The sequence below is a fragment of the Tamandua tetradactyla genome, chromosome 12 (assembly GCF_023851605.1).
Source record: "Tamandua tetradactyla isolate mTamTet1 chromosome 12, mTamTet1.pri, whole genome shotgun sequence".
Classification (NCBI taxonomy): domain Eukaryota; kingdom Metazoa; phylum Chordata; class Mammalia; order Pilosa; family Myrmecophagidae; genus Tamandua; species Tamandua tetradactyla.
The window spans coordinates 26,435,376-26,452,946 of record NC_135338.1 but is presented as its reverse complement, the minus strand read 5'-3'; the positions used below and the strand labels follow the sequence as shown (position 1 = coordinate 26,452,946).

Sequence of the window (17,571 nt, the reverse complement as noted above, 5' to 3'; positions counted from 1 at the left end):
AATCTATCACAAGGCACCACGCTGGGCCTGTGCCAGATAAATCGGAGCGATTGAAATCTCCTCCAGCTGTATCTCAGAAAAGTGAGACCCCAACCCGGATGTTTTGAGATCCCCCCACGTCCCCCCGTGCTCTTTGGATGTTAATGGCACGCCAGTCCTCTAGGTATGATCCCACAGAAGGGAGGAAGCAAAGGCCTCCCTCATCTGACCATTGCCCAATTCCTCTGCTCCTCTCCAGCACGAAAGTGCTTTCCACATTCCCTTCCCACCTGTGGGAACTTCCCCGAGGCCAAACACTGCCTTCTCTGCGATATGGCTTGTAGTAAAATCTCAATATCAGACGTCCAGGTTTTGCTTTGGATATGTAAAAGGAAGATTTTAAAAATTGAAGAATCTTCTTTTCATAAAGCCTCCAGTAGCTCAAGAGACTCTGCTTTGGTCCTGGAGGCTGAGCTGTAACCCACTGTAACCCGTTAGAGCCCATCATCCTGGGTGATGTCTTCCCTGCACGGGAGGAAAGGAGCACCGCTGACCCAGGGCTGGGAAGAGATAGCACAAGATAACTCACAAGGAAAGGTGAACACAACGGCTGAAGATTTCTAACAGTATTACCCCTGGCGTACTTACGAAATGGGACATGCCTCACGAAGCTATTTCTATACAATTTTACATGTCATTTTATATATTCAGAGTCTGTGTGTTGAGAGTAAATGGAAGTGAAAGTAGGTGATCTTTTCTGAGTGGTGGGAATATAGGTGATTTTCACCATTTTCTTTGGGCTCATACGTGATTTCTGATTTTCTGCATTTAATAGATGTTACCTAAGAATAAAAATAGAGACAATAAAATGGATGATTTCTTGCATCTTTGGTGTAAAATAAGAATTAGCTATATCATATATACTATGTCATATATGTCAAAATAATGTAGAATATTTTATATGAAAAATAGTTCTATATACCTTTTCATTTATATAATCAAACATAATACGTATAATGTAATATATGATATACATTATGCATTGTATATAGATGACTATTCATGGAAAAATGCTAGAAGGAAATACACTAAAATCTTATAAATAGTATTCCAGTTGTGTTTTTCTGTATTTTCCAAGTTTTTCTGCACTTCATTATTATTTATTATTTTTGTAAACCAGAGGAAAAGCTGTGTAGGGGTGTGTGAGGTGTGTGTGTGTGCATGTGTGGGAGTCCCTCTGCTTGCTTCTTTTGGTGAAAACATAATTTTCAAGTTATTTCCAGATCATGATTTTTGTTTGTTTTTCCGGCACAGATTTTCTTAGCATGAAAACTGGTGTCACTTTTTCCTCTAAGCCCAACTTCTAAAAAGTTCTAAAAAGTTGGGCTTACACCCTGATGTTACTACAGGATTTGATGCTGGGTTTACATTTGAGGAAGTCTGGCCGGTGCCAAGAGCAGAGCCCACATGGTTGGGTGAACCGTGGGGGAGCATCTAAATTTGCTTACAAGCAGCAAAAAAACCCCACACGTTAGAGAATGTTCTGGACCTGCTTTCCATGCCTGAGGAGCTACGTCTTGTAAGTGCTGGGTGTTTTGGGGGGTGGGTGCTTGGGTGGGGGGGAGCTGACGGATTGATCAGGAGCACTCTTACGGCCCACAGAGGAGAAAGGTAACAAGTGAAGCACATACTTTGAATGGGGATTGTGAGGCTGCATGTGGCTGTCCCGGTTCCTGGGGAGATGGACATAATGATCTCAGTTATTTCCCGTCTCTTATGATCTATGGGACTTCCCTGATGCTTGCGTAGCTGTTTGTAATTTGTTCTTTGGCCTGTGCTTTCTAGATTGCTCTTAGGGAAAACACTGATTTCTTCATTTTGTTCTGGGCCACATAAACAGCAAAATTTTAGGTTCCCACCCCCCTGTTTATGGATTTACCTCTGGGAATATTATCCAATACAAAAAAAATGGACTTAAGAAAAAAGAAGTTCTTAAATAGATGAACCTGGACTGTTAGGACCCCCTGGGCAAAGGTCTGTCCATCTGTAAATGAGGACTCGTTATTCCTATGCTCAGTCCCGCTGCCCTTGGAGTCCTGAGGCTAGAAAGGCTTTCCCGTCTAACTAGAATTCTGAAAATTTCTGGTGGAATCTTCAGTGTAATGGCAAATGTCATTTTGAGGCCTGAAATGTTTCCCACTCAACAGAAAAACGCCCTTCCACAAAGCAGTTTTGAAACCCTTTCCCGGCATTAGTGAGGCTTGAGAAACAATAAGGGTTTCGTATTTTTGTGCAAATTGCATGGAACGTTCCAGGGCCTTCAGGAGGGAAGGATAGGGAGGAGAATAAAAAAGACCATCGGGGTTTCAGGAGGTTGAGCTTAAAGTACTAGCTTCTGGGACTCGCTACTTCAAATTTGTTGCTGCATCTATAAATACAATTTTCATCCTGATCACCTGCGTTGTAAAGCTAACGTTGCCAGCTTCTTGGGCTTTGCATTTATGGTCTTGTTTGATCGCCGGACTCTGTTCACCCAACCACCACCTCCATGGGCCTCTGTGGGATTCTAAAATTGCCAGGGAGCTGTCTAGAAGGACAAACCCATTACATCATTGTCTCCCAAGAGGGATACCTGCGGCCACAATCCCAGTTGCACTTGACATTTCTATAGTTCGTCTTAGTTATGCGTCTTTTTGATCTCCTACAATCCCTTTTTGGATAATTGATCAAATCCACGAGTATTGCCTGAGGTCCTACAGTGTTCAGAGCACTGAGCAGGAACCCTTGGGGCAAGTAGAAAATTCTGGGACAAGGTTGGAGGATAACAGACTCACTGGGAAGAGAAAGGCCAACACATCTGGAACAGAGAACATATATGATTGTCTTCCATAAAGAAATAAATTGTGTGGTGTAGACAAAAGGTGTAATGAGTGGAGAAGGAGAGGCAACGCGGGCTCCAGGCTTCTCTGAGGTTTGGCTGGGATAAAGGGGACAGGGTTGGAGTTGGACCTCAAAAGATGGGCAAAATCTAGGAGGACATCACAAGCGAAGGGAATGGAACAAGCAAGGACAAAGAGCAGGAGTAGAGCACGATAAGGAGTGAGTTTGCAGGTCTCATCTAGCGGAGAATTCACGTGTGGGAATTCGTTGGACAGCAGGTTGGAGAGGTAGGATAGGTCAGATTATGGAGGGCTTTACAACCTTCTTTTTCACTATGAGTTCTTATGCATTCTCTCTACCTGATAAAGACATGCTGCCAGCAATGGCTTGTCCAAAAATCTGACAGTTGCCCTGGATCTCTTCCTCCTGCCTGTCTCTTTCCTAACACTGGCCCACAAATAAGCCTCCAAGCACCTTGGCCAATCTAGGCTGGGTGGTTTGCCCTGATCAATAGGTGCCACATGGACAGCCTAGGCTGGCTTCTCCTTGGCAGGTAGTTTTATTTTGCCAACAGATCTGGATCAAGGGGTGGGTTTGCGTCTCCACAGGCCCCTATCCCTAGGAGGGCTAGAGGCAGACGCCAGGAGCTGGCTGGCATCAGGGTGCAATCTGGTAACCATGGAAGAAACTTCCATCCTTGGAAGATCTGTGAGCCTGCAGACACCTGTTCGGTTTGGCTTGGCTTGGCTTGACTTGCCTTCTTGGCTGGTAGCATTTCCAGCAGAGAGGAATAGGAGATGGATGGGTGATTGAAAGCTGGCAGGAGTAGAAAAGAAAGGGTCTTCAGTGCTCCTGTGAGATACTCTTTGAGTCACTATCTACAAACTGACAGGTTCTGGCCTTAGATAACATTGCTGGCAAATCAAATCCGAATCATGTTTTTCCATTGTTGCCTTAACTGTTTAACTAGAAGATGAGGGTGGAATGGACCTGCCAGTGCCACTCACCAAATGAAGGGGATGATTAGAAGGAGCAAGGGCCCAGGAGGTCAAAGTTGGGCCCTGTATGGAAACAGAGGTATGTGATGGGTCAGAAGGGGAGAGGAATAATCATTGCTGGGGATTTCTGGGGGCTTGAGACTCTCAAGGATGGGTAGCAGCTCTTGGGCTCTCTCCATGCCCACGTTCCTGGCCTACTGCCTTTGAACATGGACTCATGGGACCAAAAAGCAAATGTAAGGGAAGAAGGGCTTTTTAGAAGAAAATGCCCCCTAAAAGGAAAGAATGGTATCAGTAGAGTGGCAGCAGGGGAGACATGTGCCCCTCCTTCCTGCCTTATAACCATGAGTTTCTACTCAAAGACTGTCCATCTGTCCAGCTGTTCAGCCAAGCCCTGGAGCCCCATGCTGATTTCTTTTGGAAGAGCCCCAGCTCCTGGGGCGACCTCAGCAACAGCAGGGCCCACAAGCAGCTCCAATCCCCAACTTCCCCTCCCAAGCAAGGGTTGGCCTGGTCCATGGAAGTTAAAATAATACAGTGGCTGTTTGTGAGCGAGAGCCTTCAATAAAGCCATTGGGATGGTTCTCTAGGCAGCGTGTCTAATCTTCCCTGGCCGCCTTTCTGGGCTCTTGGCTCCTGACCTATTTTTTTTGTCTCTTTCTTGACTTATTCTGGGACTTCTGTGCCATAAATCTGAGCACCCCCTGTGCCTGGTCCCACCAGCAGGCAGGCAATTCAGAATTAGCTGTGTTCATGGTTGTCCAAACTGACAGGCAGGGAAACTGAGGCACAGCAGGCTGCAAGGCCTTGTCCTGCCTCCCGCAGTGACTCAGTGGCACAGCTGCCAGCAAGGCCCAGGGTTCTGGCTGGAACTTTATGTCTGGATGAGTTAGGGATGGCCTGGAACCATGTGAACTGTTACAGAGCTCTTACTGGGCCATACTTGGCTACGAACCCCAGGTTGTGTGGCAAATGGGATTATGGTGGGGGTGGGAAGTGTGAGTGGTATGCAAGTAAGTATGTGTGTGTGCACTTGTACATGAGTGTGTGCACAGGTATGTGAGAGTGAGCATGCATGCAATATGTGTGCACGTGTGTGTAGTTGTTGGTGTCTGTATGAGAGAGTGGCAGTTTCGATGGTGGTATTTGAAATCCTCCCCATGCCTGGAATTTGACAAGCATACAAAAGGACCAGCAAACCCAAAATAATGATGTGAGAGAACAAAGAACCTTCCCAAAGCCATGGTGCATGCTGTGGCTTTCTCATCCTGTGTTTCTCATCCAGAGCCCCTGCCCTCGGGCCCAAGGGGCTGGCTGGGCTGGTTTGGCCAGCTGAGCTCCTGACTCCTAACCCCCCTTGCTGTCCCAGGCCTCCCTGGGTGCTGGTCTGGCCCTCCTGCTCTGGGGAGGGGAGTGGAGGAGGAAGGGAGGGTTTCAGACACTTTCTAGGTGCCTCGGGGGACCGACATATTTCCTATGTAAAGTTCAGTCTGTTTGCAATTAAGTCTCTCTTCTTTGCTTATTTCCGGAGAGATTAAAAATAGTGAAATCAGCTTAATCTGGTACTCTCTGAGATCAACAAGGCCACTGTTTCCAACAGTATGAAAATACCATGCAGTTGCGCTCGTATTCACGGGTCACACAGCGTGGCAGGCCTAGTAGGCTTTCTGTAATGAAAGAGCTCGAAGTTGCATGAATTCTCAACAGTTAAGACTCTGTTTTTGGACTCCAGCAAGGATATCTTCTTTTCAACTTCAGCTAACATGGAAGGCATCCAACACTGTTCAGGGCCTGAAGTCCTTTCTTTCTTTCCTTCTCCATGAGCTGAAATATGTAGAAACCTTTTCAGGAAATCCCATCTTGGTTCAATTACTTCACCAATTTTAGCCTTTCCTTAGGGATTTGGGCCCACACTGGCTCCTGGGCAGCTTCAGATACGAGGGTACTGCCCTTGACCTGTCATCATCAGAACCACACGTGTCTGAGGTCGCGTTGCCAGAGGTCAGGAGAGATGTCACCGATTGCCTGGATGATTGGGCTGGGGAGGATAGCTGTGTCTATGGACAAGAAGAACCATCCCTTTTTTGCACCACATCAGTTAGAATAGCAAAGGCTACGCTGCAGTAACAAAGGAACCCCTGACATCTCAGTGGTTAGGCCATTGAAAACATGTGACTTTAAGAGTATTGCAGCCAGGGAAGAGAGAGCTGGAGGGTTGCCTGAGATGTTTTCAAGGGACAACCCTGTAAGTGGCTGACATCATTTCAGTCCACACCCCTTTGGCCAGAATCCAGCCACATGGCCTCCACCTAACTGCAAAGGAGGCTGGGAATGTCGAGGAACCTATGGGTTTTGGGGGAGCAGGCATCATCAGGGGCCTTGACCTGGAGTCATCAGAATCAGCCAAAACTGCCAAAGCCGGATGAACATAGGAAAACTGCAGACTGACAGGGCCTGAGGATCTTGCCAGGAAGGCTCATCTAGCAGGAAGAGGGTAATAATGAGTCCCTAGGCTATTTAGTATGAAGAGCTATTTTTCCAGACCAAGGCAGGGTGACAGAGCAGGGATTGGTAATAACTTGTTCTTGTTGGGGCGACAAGTCAGGTCCTAGTGGACCCGGGGCAGTGAAATGTCTTCTCCGAGGCTGCCTTACACGGGGATATCTTACAGGCAGCGTCCCTGCTCTTGGCATTGTCAAGACCCAGCATAGGGTCAGGTGCCCCCTGGGGCCCATGCTTTCAAATCCTGCCAGCCGGTGCCTCACCCCCACCCCTGGGCCGGCCTGCCTTCAGGTAGGACATTCGGATCCATTCTCAGTCTTTGAGGGTCTGGAGGCCAGGGCGGAAGTGATTTTCTGAGATGGTGGCTGGAGGGGAATTCTGCAAACAGTGAAAAGTAAACCAAGGGAAATGTAATAAATAGGAACTGATTTACATGCTTAAGCATCAACAGAAATAAAGCATTCTGTGTAGATGAAATGGATTTTCTTCCATGCTGGGGACTAACGGAGCTTTCTCAAGGAGGCATTATTTAGAGTGTCCGCCTTGGGACTGGGCTGAGAATCCAGAGCTGAAGACTAGCTAATATGTGGAGAGTAGGTCTGAATATTGGATTAAAACCAAAGGGAAAGCAGATTAAATTGGAGAAAGTCCTTTCATGATTAATAGATGTTTTTATTAATTCATAGGGAAAGGGAGTAAATTATAGGGAAGTATGAGTTGTGATGATGAGTTAATATTACATTTAATGCACAAAGTGGGGTGTAACAAAGACTAAAAGCAACAGAAAAGTTCTGATCTTTTGGTACCTTCACTTTTAAAAAGGTGCTGTTTGCTAGTGGAGCTTCCTTTGGGGGTTCTCGCTCTTGCTCCCTGGAGTACCCCCACCTCTTGGTTCTGCTCTCCTCACATTACAGGGCATGAAAGGCCTCTGTCTATGCACTAGAGAAACAGATCATGTTTGAATTTCAGGCCTACTGCTGCCCTGCCACCTTTCTCCTAGTTCCACTTAAATTAAATATGTACTTTTTAACCACTGTAAAAAGGGCTTTTTGGTTGCTAGGGACAGAAAGTCTGCCTCAAACTGCTTTAGCAAAAGGGAAATTTAATGGTCCATGCAATGGAAAGATCCAGAACTAGGGCTAGCTTCAGATACAGCTGGATTCAGGGCTAAAATAATATGTTATCAGGATTTTGTTCGTCTCTATCTCTCAGCTCTGCTTTCTGCTCTGTTGGCTTCCGGTTTCACGTGTTGGCAAAATGGCAACAGTTCCAGGCCCCCTATTGCTCATATTAGACGTATGAGGAGAGTGCATTTCTTTCTCAGGATTCCTAGGGAAAACCTCAAGGTGTCTCATGGCTCTGATTGATCAGATGTTCATTCCTGAACCAATCGCTCTGCCCCGGAAAATGTCATGCCCTGTTTGGCTTAGGGCTGGAGCATATGCTTCACCGAGTTGGGCATGAATTGACTGCACTGGAGCTTCTTGGACAGAAAGCAGTGGGGGGAGTCAGTGTGGGATTCTACAAGAAGAAACTGGGGTTTGGGTACCAAAAGGGAGGAGGTGACTGCTGAGTAGTGCACAGGAGAGATGAGAAAGCCTAAACACTCATGGTTTATTTGTTTATGGAAAAGCATCCTCTGAAGCAGTACCAATGTGAAGTTGGGTCAACCTTTTTTTATTTTTGACTGTCCCAGGATCCTTTTCCATATATGCTTGACACAATTGCCACTGTCAGGGTGGTACAGGTTCTATTAATAAATTATGCTTCCCCCAGCCCCTCTCCCAACACCCAGTGCTGTTACAATCGTTTTCCATCTAGAACTTGATTAGGGAAACAGTTGGGGAAGGGGAGGGAAGAGTATTTCTGCTGATCCCTGACAAAACAATATTTCCATTTCACACGTATGACTAATAAGGAACTTGGCCAGGAATAGCTCTTTATATGGTTTAAGAAACAACTTCTTGAGGCCATAAATCATGGATGGGGCTCTAGTCACATCCTTTATCTTAAAACTCAGTTTCCATCTGCCCCATATCCTGCCAGAGGAGCAGAGCAACAGAAAGAGCCTGACTTTGAGCATCTCATGGTGTCATCCCACTGGGACGGCCTCCAGGCCCTTAGGGAGGTCACCTTCCCATGGCATTGCCCTCAGCATCAATCCGGGGTCAGGGCAGAAACTCGGAGCTTGGCCCCTCACATCCTTCTCCTTGCTGTGTTTGCCAATGCAAGCCTTAAAAGTCATGGAAACATTTCTGGTTTTCTAACTCCAGGGATTCCAGCAATGGAGGTCAGAGAGTAGAGAGGGTCACATAGGAGCATGAGGAAGGGCAGATATCTCTGGGCAGGGAGATGCTTCCCCATATGAGTAGGAGAAGAAACGAAGAAACGGGGCTGAAAGGACAGAGGGAGTGCTGCAGGGTTTGGGGATCTAAGGAGAGAGAGACCAGGAGTGAGGGGCATTAGCACGAGAGTCTGGGAAAAGAAGTTGGTCTAGGTTGAGTATCTAGGACACTTTATTGTGCATTTGCATTAGGTTAAGACATCCAGAAAACGGCAAAGCTTCTGACACAGGGCATAGATGATAATATGGCATGAGATAGCCTAGAGAACCAGAGGATGAGCTGACACATTAAGAGTTCAATAGTAAAGTCTCACTAGTAAGGGTTGAGTTAGAAGTAGCAAATAAGCAGATCCACCCAATGTGATCAAATGCAAGGAAGACAGAGCAGGTGGCAGATTCATTGGCAGCGAATGAGATATCCTGTGTTGATGAAGGAGGGAATTGTTCTCTCTCTTCCAACATGGATAGCAGTATTCCTCCATTTGGCAGGATTTCCAGCTTTCACAGGGGCCAGATCTTTGGGGAACATTGTTTCACCCTACACCAGCTAAAAATAGTAAGGTGAGATGTGGCCGACCAGAGAACCTTTGACCTCTTTTGGATTTAGACTTTGGATAAAGTTGAGAACTCTCTTCTGAGCTTATTTTGGTAAGAACATCATTTGGGAGTAGGATGGGGTGGGGAGAAGGTCAGTAAGGGCAAGCTAAGGGTACCATATTTCTTCAACTTCAGCACGTATAAATCGTACTGGGTAGTTGGGAGGCCTTAAGATCATGTTGAAAAAGGATAGGAAACTGGTGTCAAGTAGAATGTAAAAAGTAGCCTTCTAGAATGTTCTCTGCTAAAAATTTCTCTTGAAAATAAATAATGGAATTAACTGCCTCTCTAGCTACCAAAATGACACCATTGCTACCAATAATAACCTTTTTTCCCCTTTTGTATTGGGTGGGCAGATCACCTGATGACCAAATTCTCTGGAATCCATAAATAGTAAAAGCTTATTCTAGCAATTTATTCTGGGCAGTTTATTCTAATCCAAAGCACCAAAGCAACAGTCTCAATGGTTAAGGTAATACATATATATCTAAATAATAACCTATAATAATAGCTCTCATTTTAAGTGCTCACAATATGTCTGATGCTAAACTTAGTGTTCTACAAATATAATCTCATCAAGTCCTCACAACAGACTCGTGAGTATGGTTTACTGCTCCCATTTTACAGAAGAGAAAGTAGAGGCTCAGAGAAGTCAAAGAGCCACAAAGCTGGAAAGTGGTGGCAATCTAATTCAACCCTGGTCAGTTTGACCACAAATCCTGTGCCTTTGATGACTCTACTGTTTTTACCAACACCTTCTGCCCCCCAAACCTGCGTAAAATTGGGTCTAAGTGTTTAGTTGACATGATTCAAAATATGAGTCATCACTAATCCCATTAAATGGTATGTTTGGGAGTATAGAGATGGGTAAGTTCACATTGTATATATACTTCCAAAATTAAAAAGAAAAAGAGAGATTGAAGAGACAATAGCAGCTAAAGGCAATACACCGTCCTGGACTGGATCTAACGGTGGAGGAGAAAATGGCCAAAGGGACATTAGTGGGAGATATGAAAAATTAGAATATAGACTGTAAGCTTTTTATCAATGTTAAATTTCTTGAACTTGATAATTGTACTTAAGGCAGCAACATAAATAAATGTCTTTGTTTTGAGGAAATGTACACGTAAGAATTAAGTGTTTAAGGATTATATTGTATATAACCTGTTCTCAAATGTTTAGAAAATAGATAGATAGACAGAAAGAATTCTATAACCAATGTGGCAAAATGTTAAAACCTGGTAGATCTGAGTATCCAGGTGTGTGTGGGAGAGTGTGTTCAAGTTCTTTATATAAAATTGGTATTATTTTTGCATCTGCCCTCTAAATGTGAAATTAATTCAAAATACGTACTTTAAAAAATATTATGAGCATATCAGTCTCAGTCCTGATGGGAGAAAGATGGCACACCCAGATGGGTAATTCAGAAGAATTTAGGCATAGGACATTTACAAGTTTAGGGTGAGATTAAAGGAAAATATCAAGGCATGGTGAAGCCCTCCAGGTTTGGCAGGAGTGGGGAGTCTGAAGGGTAAAGGGAAGGAGGTAGGAGAGAGAGCATCTGCGGGAAAGGGCCATGCACAGGAGCTGTGGTCTTAGGTGAGGGACAATCGAGAGACACAGCCAAGCATTCGGCCCTTAGAAAGAAGCGTGGGGAATAAACACCCCGACCTTCTCCCACCCTCTCATCTCCTATTGGAACCTCCCATTGACTGAACCCACCCGAAGCGAGGGGCAAGAGCACCCAGCAATGTTATGCAAAAGGTCAGCTTCTTGGGGCACATGGCAGGGAGAGAAGGGCCTGGAGGAGCAATTGTACAATGACGTTGTAGTAGGCAGAAGAGAGGTACCTCACGTGCTCTCGAAGACAAGGGCTGGTAGACAGCATTATTGGAGCAGCTGGGAATGTGCTTAATGGTGCCTGATAAGTGGACAAATATCAGCCTGGACAGATGGTCTCAACCAGTTCCAAACAGGTCCAGGGCTGACCCATGGGCCCTTGCTTTTTAATAGTCCAAAACTTTCAAATGTCAGTCTTGGTAACCACTTGGTGCTAGAAGGAATAATTCACACCTGGGAAAAGAGATTTAGAATCCCCAAAGACCTCAACAGTTTGACTTAATGATGATTGAATGTAACAAAATAAAATGTAACAGGGTTAAACGTACATCCAGCATTTAGAACTGAACTGTCTGAATTATATATGCCCAGGACAGGGGGATGTGAAAACACTTGGAGGTATGTGCTGATAGTAAACTTGACATGAGTCAACATGCATGAGTAGCAAGAAATTTGTTGTAATCTTAAGTGACATTAATTAAAGAATAATTTTAAGTGACATTAACTGAAGAAGAAGGTTAGGACACGGAGGTATCTCTCTTGCTGGATTCTTTACTGATTCATCTCACCTGAAGACCAAGGCATTGTCTTTTATTAAAGGAGGGGCGAAAAGAAACTAGACTGTATTTTGGGACAGATGTGGGGATGGATGAGGGAACCTGAATTCTGGTTACAAGAGGAACAAATGAAGAAAAAACAGAAGATACAGCCCAGAGCAAATAACAGAGAGGCCTCTGAATACCTGTGAGGTGGTCACATCAGAGAGCCACACCCATGTAGTGTGGAAAGAAGACAGAGTGGGTGAAGGCTACTGGGAGGGTGATTGGAACTCAACCTTTCAGGTTCAGAGTGGAACGTGAAGCAGTGAGTCTCATGTGTTCAGCCATGGAATGTTGGAGAGGAGATTGAAGCATTAAGTGAAACATAGGGCCATATTGTTTCAAAAAGATTTCTGATGAATCCAAATGCCTGACCATATGAGTAACGTCTGTGCACTCGGGTCTCCTTCACACTACCAGTTCATCAGCTGCGATGACTGATGATGGGGTGCACCCAATAACTCTTCCTCAACACTTAGGTCATCGGGCACTCGAACCTAAGGGGATTCCCTTTCAAGTGGCCTTCGGTTGCCTTGGAAATGCAGTTTTCCTTAGCATAGTGTCTTTGGGGTCAGGCTGTCCTGGGTTTGAACCTCCTCTCAGGCACTTACAGCTAAGAGACCTCATTCAAGTTACTTGGCATTTGGCATCAACCAGCTTTCGAGTGTGGGTTCTGTGCTGGCACCAGGGATTCAATAGCAAGTGGACAGGTACCATTCCTGTCCTCAATTGATCACTTCTTTGAGTCTGTTTCCTCTACTGTAAAATGGGAATAATTATGTCTGCATCTGGTTTTGAGGAGTATGTGGAGCAATATGTGGGAAACTTCGGGTCAACTCAGAGTCAGCTCCCTTTCCATTCTATTCATTTTAAGGAATTCCAAGCTGCTGTCATTCCCAGGCAACCATGGGTGCCCAGAAGCTCTTGTGGGTCCTTGCATGAAATCTGTCACCCTCTTTCCTTGTAAAAGGTTGTTGAACATCAGGTTCACCCATCACTACCTTCCTAAATAGCCATCCTTCCTCCATGGCTGGCAACTCGGCTTAAGTGACCCAATCACTAACTTTTCTGTGGAGACTCTACATGTGGGCGGTGGGGGGAGGGGTTGGGATGGGCTGGGAAGGAGGTTGGCGATAAGAGTAGGATGGCTGCTCTTTCTTAGCAGGCAGGGATCCCCCCTGTTTCTCTGGTCCTGGGTCCCAATTCTAGGTGCCCTTACTGTAGAATTCTGTGTTTGGATTGGGTGAGAAGACTTCCAGTTTCAGAATTTTCTATCAGCCTGAAACAAGGGGGTCTTCCTATCCAGATTTTGAGGTTCAGCCCCTGCAACACCTCTCCTGGGAAGCATTGTCTAATATTTACCTTTGCTTTGAACATTCTGACGTTCTGCACCACACAACCTGGTATAGTAGTCAGGGTTCTCCAGAGAAACAGAAGCAACAGGATATATGTAAATATTAAGAGATTTATTATAGGAATTAGCTCATGTGACCATGGGAACTGGCAAGTTCAAATTCCATAAGAAAGGCTGCAGTTTGGAAGCTCTGATGAAGATGTTGAATTCCTCAGGAAAGCTGGCTGGCTGAAGTAGAGATAGAAATTCATCTTTTTGATGGCTGAAACCTTCAGTTCTCACTTTAATGCCTCCAACTGACTGGATGAGGAGACTTTTATCATTACTAAAGGAAATCTCCTTTGCTGATTGTAGATGTAATTATCTGTAGATGCAATCAACTGACAATGATTCAAATCAAATCCATCTATGAAATGTTCTCACAGTAACAATCAAGTCAGTGCTTGCTTGACCAAACAACTGGACACCACAAACTAGCCAGGTTGACACATGAAATTAATCATCACACTTGGCACTGTCAAGAGTTGGTCTCTAAGCATTTCCTGCATCAGCCTCTGTCACCCTAATCACAGTCTAAGTCCTTGAGGGCTGGTACCAGGTCTTCTGATTCTCTGAACCCCTTTCAACATTCAATTCCATCTTGGATGGACAGTAGGTACCCAGTAAAAGCTTGTTATTTTATTCTTTTTCAAGCGTCCTCTTACAGATCTCTTTGTTAAGTGGAGAGCAGGAAGATTAAACACCAAGTTAGCATTCATTTAGTCAACATTTTGCAAATCTCTCAAACCCATGATTTACAAACTAAAGCCTGCCCACATGTGTGCCTCATGTAGCTTAGATGATGTCTATTTTTTAGAAATTATTGCAAATATTAAAAAGAAAACAGGAGATTTTATTCAAAAATCTGGATTTTGGAGCTTTCTTAAAAAAAAGCAGCTGAAGTTGAGTGGTGGCTGTCCCCTTTAGTCTGGCCTGCCTTCTCCAGTTCACTGCAGTCCTTACCCAGCCGGCTTCACTCCTTTGGGTTATTGTCAGCTCCAACAGGCATTTAAATTTGCAATTGTGGCTCATTAGTTTAAAAGCTACTGATGCCATTGAAATCCTATGAAACATTGAGCTTAGAGCTTTCTGGGTTTATTTCCTGACCCCTTGTAGGGTGTCCTCCTCCAACCCCCTTCAGTTCAAGATTCTTTCTCCCCCAGGCGCCACCACGCCTAATTCCCATGTGGGTTTGGCCTCTCCCATTGGTCTTGCTGACATATCTCCTGGCAGCAGCTGGGTGTCCCTGCTTCAGGATCCTGACTAGTTTGCAGAGACAGCGAAGGTGGACAGGTGTGTGCCCCAGCAGGGCGCTGCTCCAGGTTGAGCCCAGAGGGCTCAGCAGCTGCGCTCCATGTGTTGGTTCCCAGGCGGAGGGAGGATCTTTGGAGGAGACCACACACTCAAAGGCTGCACCACTTTTCTAGAACCTCCTTTCAAAGACACCCCAGGAAGTGACCCTTTGCTTGGCCTGGTGTAGTGACCTGCAGTTGCCCACGCTCTGGGGACAGGAGGGACCCTGCTGAGGTCCCGTTTCCTGCCCTCTGCAGGCCCAGATTTCAAAGCTGTTCATTCACTCTTCTTTCTCCTCTTGCCTGCCTCCTGCTCTCCTCTCCTCCCCCAAATTCTTTGCTTCTTGTTTATATTGCAGAAAACATCTGTGAGAGTAAATGACTGAGATGAAAGATCTTGGCAAAGGGCTATTTTTCTTTGCTTGGCTTAAAGGAGGACAAATGAAGACTTTAGCCTCACCCTGCCTTCCCCAGCATAACTCCCTCCCCACCTCCCAGAGAGGAGAGAAATGGGATCTGAATGAAGACAGACCAGGTGACCCAGCCAGCCCCAGTCCCTAGGCAAAGGAGATTGTTTTTCCAGTGGAACAGGCTCGCCTGGAGGAAAAGGCTACCCAGGGGGTGGGGGATGGTGGTGGAGGGAAAGGAGCTCCCCACGTTTCTGCAGCTGGTTTTGCCACCGTGTCTTTCTGCCCTCTTTGCAGACCCTCTCTCCCATGTCTCTCCACCCTCTGCCCTTGCTCCAGGCAGCACAGCCACCAGCGCCTACAGCAGACTCTTTGTTCTGGGTTCTTCGTTGTGGAGGGGAGAATGCCTCACCCTCCCTCCAGCTTTTCCTCCCTCTTTCTCTTCTCCTACGAGGTCGAGCAGTGCAGGGAGTGGCAGCCAGGGCTTCCAAACCTCTCCCCTGTCTGAAAGGAGCTGTGTGGTTTTGGACAAGTTAGTAGCTTCTCTGCTCCTCATTTTTCCTGTCTGTAAAATTTGGGATAATGATACCCATCTGGTACAGCTGTGGTGAGCATGAAATGACAGAACAAAGCACAAAATCTGGCACTTAATAAATCCTTAATCAATGGTCATGATGAGGATGATGATGATGTGACGGGGTGTGGGATGGGAGGAAATGAGAAAGCTAATCCTGAGTCTCTGGATGACTTGTATGTCCCATCTCCCTTTCTGAATCTCCACCTTAGCCTTTGTAGATGGGGTTAATTCCTTCTTTCACTCCTCCCTTTGTCGAGAGATCATGAAAAAGTGCTGAGAAGACATACTTGGTGCTCTGAGATGAAGGGGTGATGGGGAAACCTCGCTTACCTTCCATGGCACTGGACTTTATTTTATGACGGTGGGACACAGTAAAAAGTGAAGTGAAGGGGCAGGAGGTCAGTGTCCCTTGTCATTTGTGCTGGACACCAAGAAGACTGGCCTGTCAGCACTGGCTGGGCCTGGCTTCCTGGGCCCCCAGATTCTTGGTCTGGGCAGCCCCCACCGACATGATGTGGTAGCACCAGAGGATTCTCAGGGACGTGGGCTCAGAAGCTCCTGCAGAACAAGGCAGAGGACACAGCTGTACTCGGAGAGCAGCAAAGATCCCTCTGCCCACCCATCTCACCTGCAGACAAGCCCCAGAACCTCCCTCCTTTTCCACACCATTTGACACACCTACTGTTGGAGACCTGCAATGGCCATGGACTTCTTGGAAAGGGCAGGGCCCGTGCTGGGGAGGACAGCAGCATCTAGGATTATTGCATGGCCGTTGTGACTTGGGACCATGACATAATGAGCAGATTCTTACCTGCACTGGACACAGGACTGGTAAGTTTTGACTCAGGTCTAGAAAAAGGAAAAGTTAGTGCCTGGGGCAAAGCTTAGGAAGAAAGCAGCTGGCAGCTGAGGACCGGGAAAGGAAACTTCTTCCTGCCCACATCAGTGTCTGGCCTGGGCCCACCAGGCTCACCAGCTGAATCCAGAAACATTTGCTCACAGAGGATCATGCTGGTGGCCACGGAACAGCAGACCCAAACCTGACCACCTAGCCTGAGCTCTCAGACCTGCCCAGTCAAATCTCCCAGTCACTGAGGAGAGGCGGCTTTAATTATGCACAGGCCTCCCTCATTGGAGAAGTCCACACCTAAGAGAGAGAAGCCTGTCTGTCTCCTCCCAAGCTCAGAAGCCTGGCTCCCCTGAATGATCTCTGCAGGGAGAGGTGAAGCCGGTGCCCCTATGGACAAGACCCTTGGAGCTTGGCACCAGCTTACACAGAAGCCAGCCTCTTACCAGGCTGTACTCAGTATTATTACTCAGCCATCTATCTCCTAGTGGGAAAACTGGGTTCCAAGAGGCCAAGCAATATGCTCCAGCCACACAGTGATAAGTACTAGCTACAGAGACCAAATTTGCGCTGTGTGGCTTCAAATCTCCCTACACTAGGCCTGCTCTGTCTTATATGGATGTCACTAGCCACATGTGGCTATTTAAACTTAGAGTTAAATAAAAAATCAGTTCCTCAGTTGCACTAGCTACATTTCAGTGCCCAATTCCCCCGTGTGACTACTGGCTACCATAATGGACAACACGGACATCGAACATCTCCATCTTCACAGAAAGCTCTATTGGGCAGCATTGTCATTAGACCATATTGAGTTTCTCCCCCCCCCCCCTTTTTTTTTTGGCATGGGCAGGCACTGGGAATTGAACCCCAGTCTCTGTCATGGCAGGTGAGCTCTCTGCCTGCTGAGCCACTGTGGCCCACCCTCTCTCTCCCTTTTAAACCATGCTGTTTAAACCATTTATTCAGCTTATCTCTTCTCCAAACACCTGTCTACACTGTGCTCCCCTACTCCATTCTTAACCCCAAAGACGAGGTGGTAATTATTCTCTGTGTTTTGTGAATGGGAGCACTGAAGAGCAGAAAAAGCAAGTGATCCACGGGGACTTGGAATCAGGGACTCACCCCTGTCCTTTTCAGGCCACCCTGCACTTTTCTTGCTGCATCTGTGCAGACGCAGGGCCCGGCTGGCTCTGTCAGGGCTGGCGAGCCTTGGAGAGTTGGTCTAGTGCGCTCACTCACTGAGCCAGGCCCAAAGGCCATGCTGGCAGCCTGCAGTCGCCCTCTCAATAACCCAGCCCTCCGAGTAGGACCCTGTGA

The 17,571-nt window shown here is 46.4% G+C and overlaps 2 long non-coding RNA genes across 3 annotated transcripts in view; one reads left to right on the top strand and one right to left on the bottom strand.

Moving 5' to 3' along the window:
- Positions 1 to 705: 705 nt before the first annotated feature.
- LOC143651911 (uncharacterized) lies at positions 706 to 16,145 on the bottom strand. 2 transcript variants are annotated; one of them, XR_013160327.1, is made up of 3 exons: positions 16,086 to 16,145; positions 15,738 to 15,965; positions 706 to 821 (listed from the first exon to the last, which is right to left on the bottom strand). It is a non-coding gene; the product is annotated as an uncharacterized LOC143651911 (long non-coding RNA). The 2 variants fall into 2 exon arrangements; XR_013160328.1 differs by lacking the exon at positions 706 to 821 and adding an exon at positions 3,434 to 3,675.
- Positions 1,448 to 17,571, top strand: part of LOC143651908 (uncharacterized) — an 88,870-nt gene continuing 72,746 nt past the window's right edge. The window contains exon 1 of the long non-coding RNA XR_013160323.1: positions 1,448 to 1,558. This is a non-coding gene — a long non-coding RNA (uncharacterized LOC143651908). The remainder of the gene's footprint in view (positions 1,559 to 17,571) is intronic.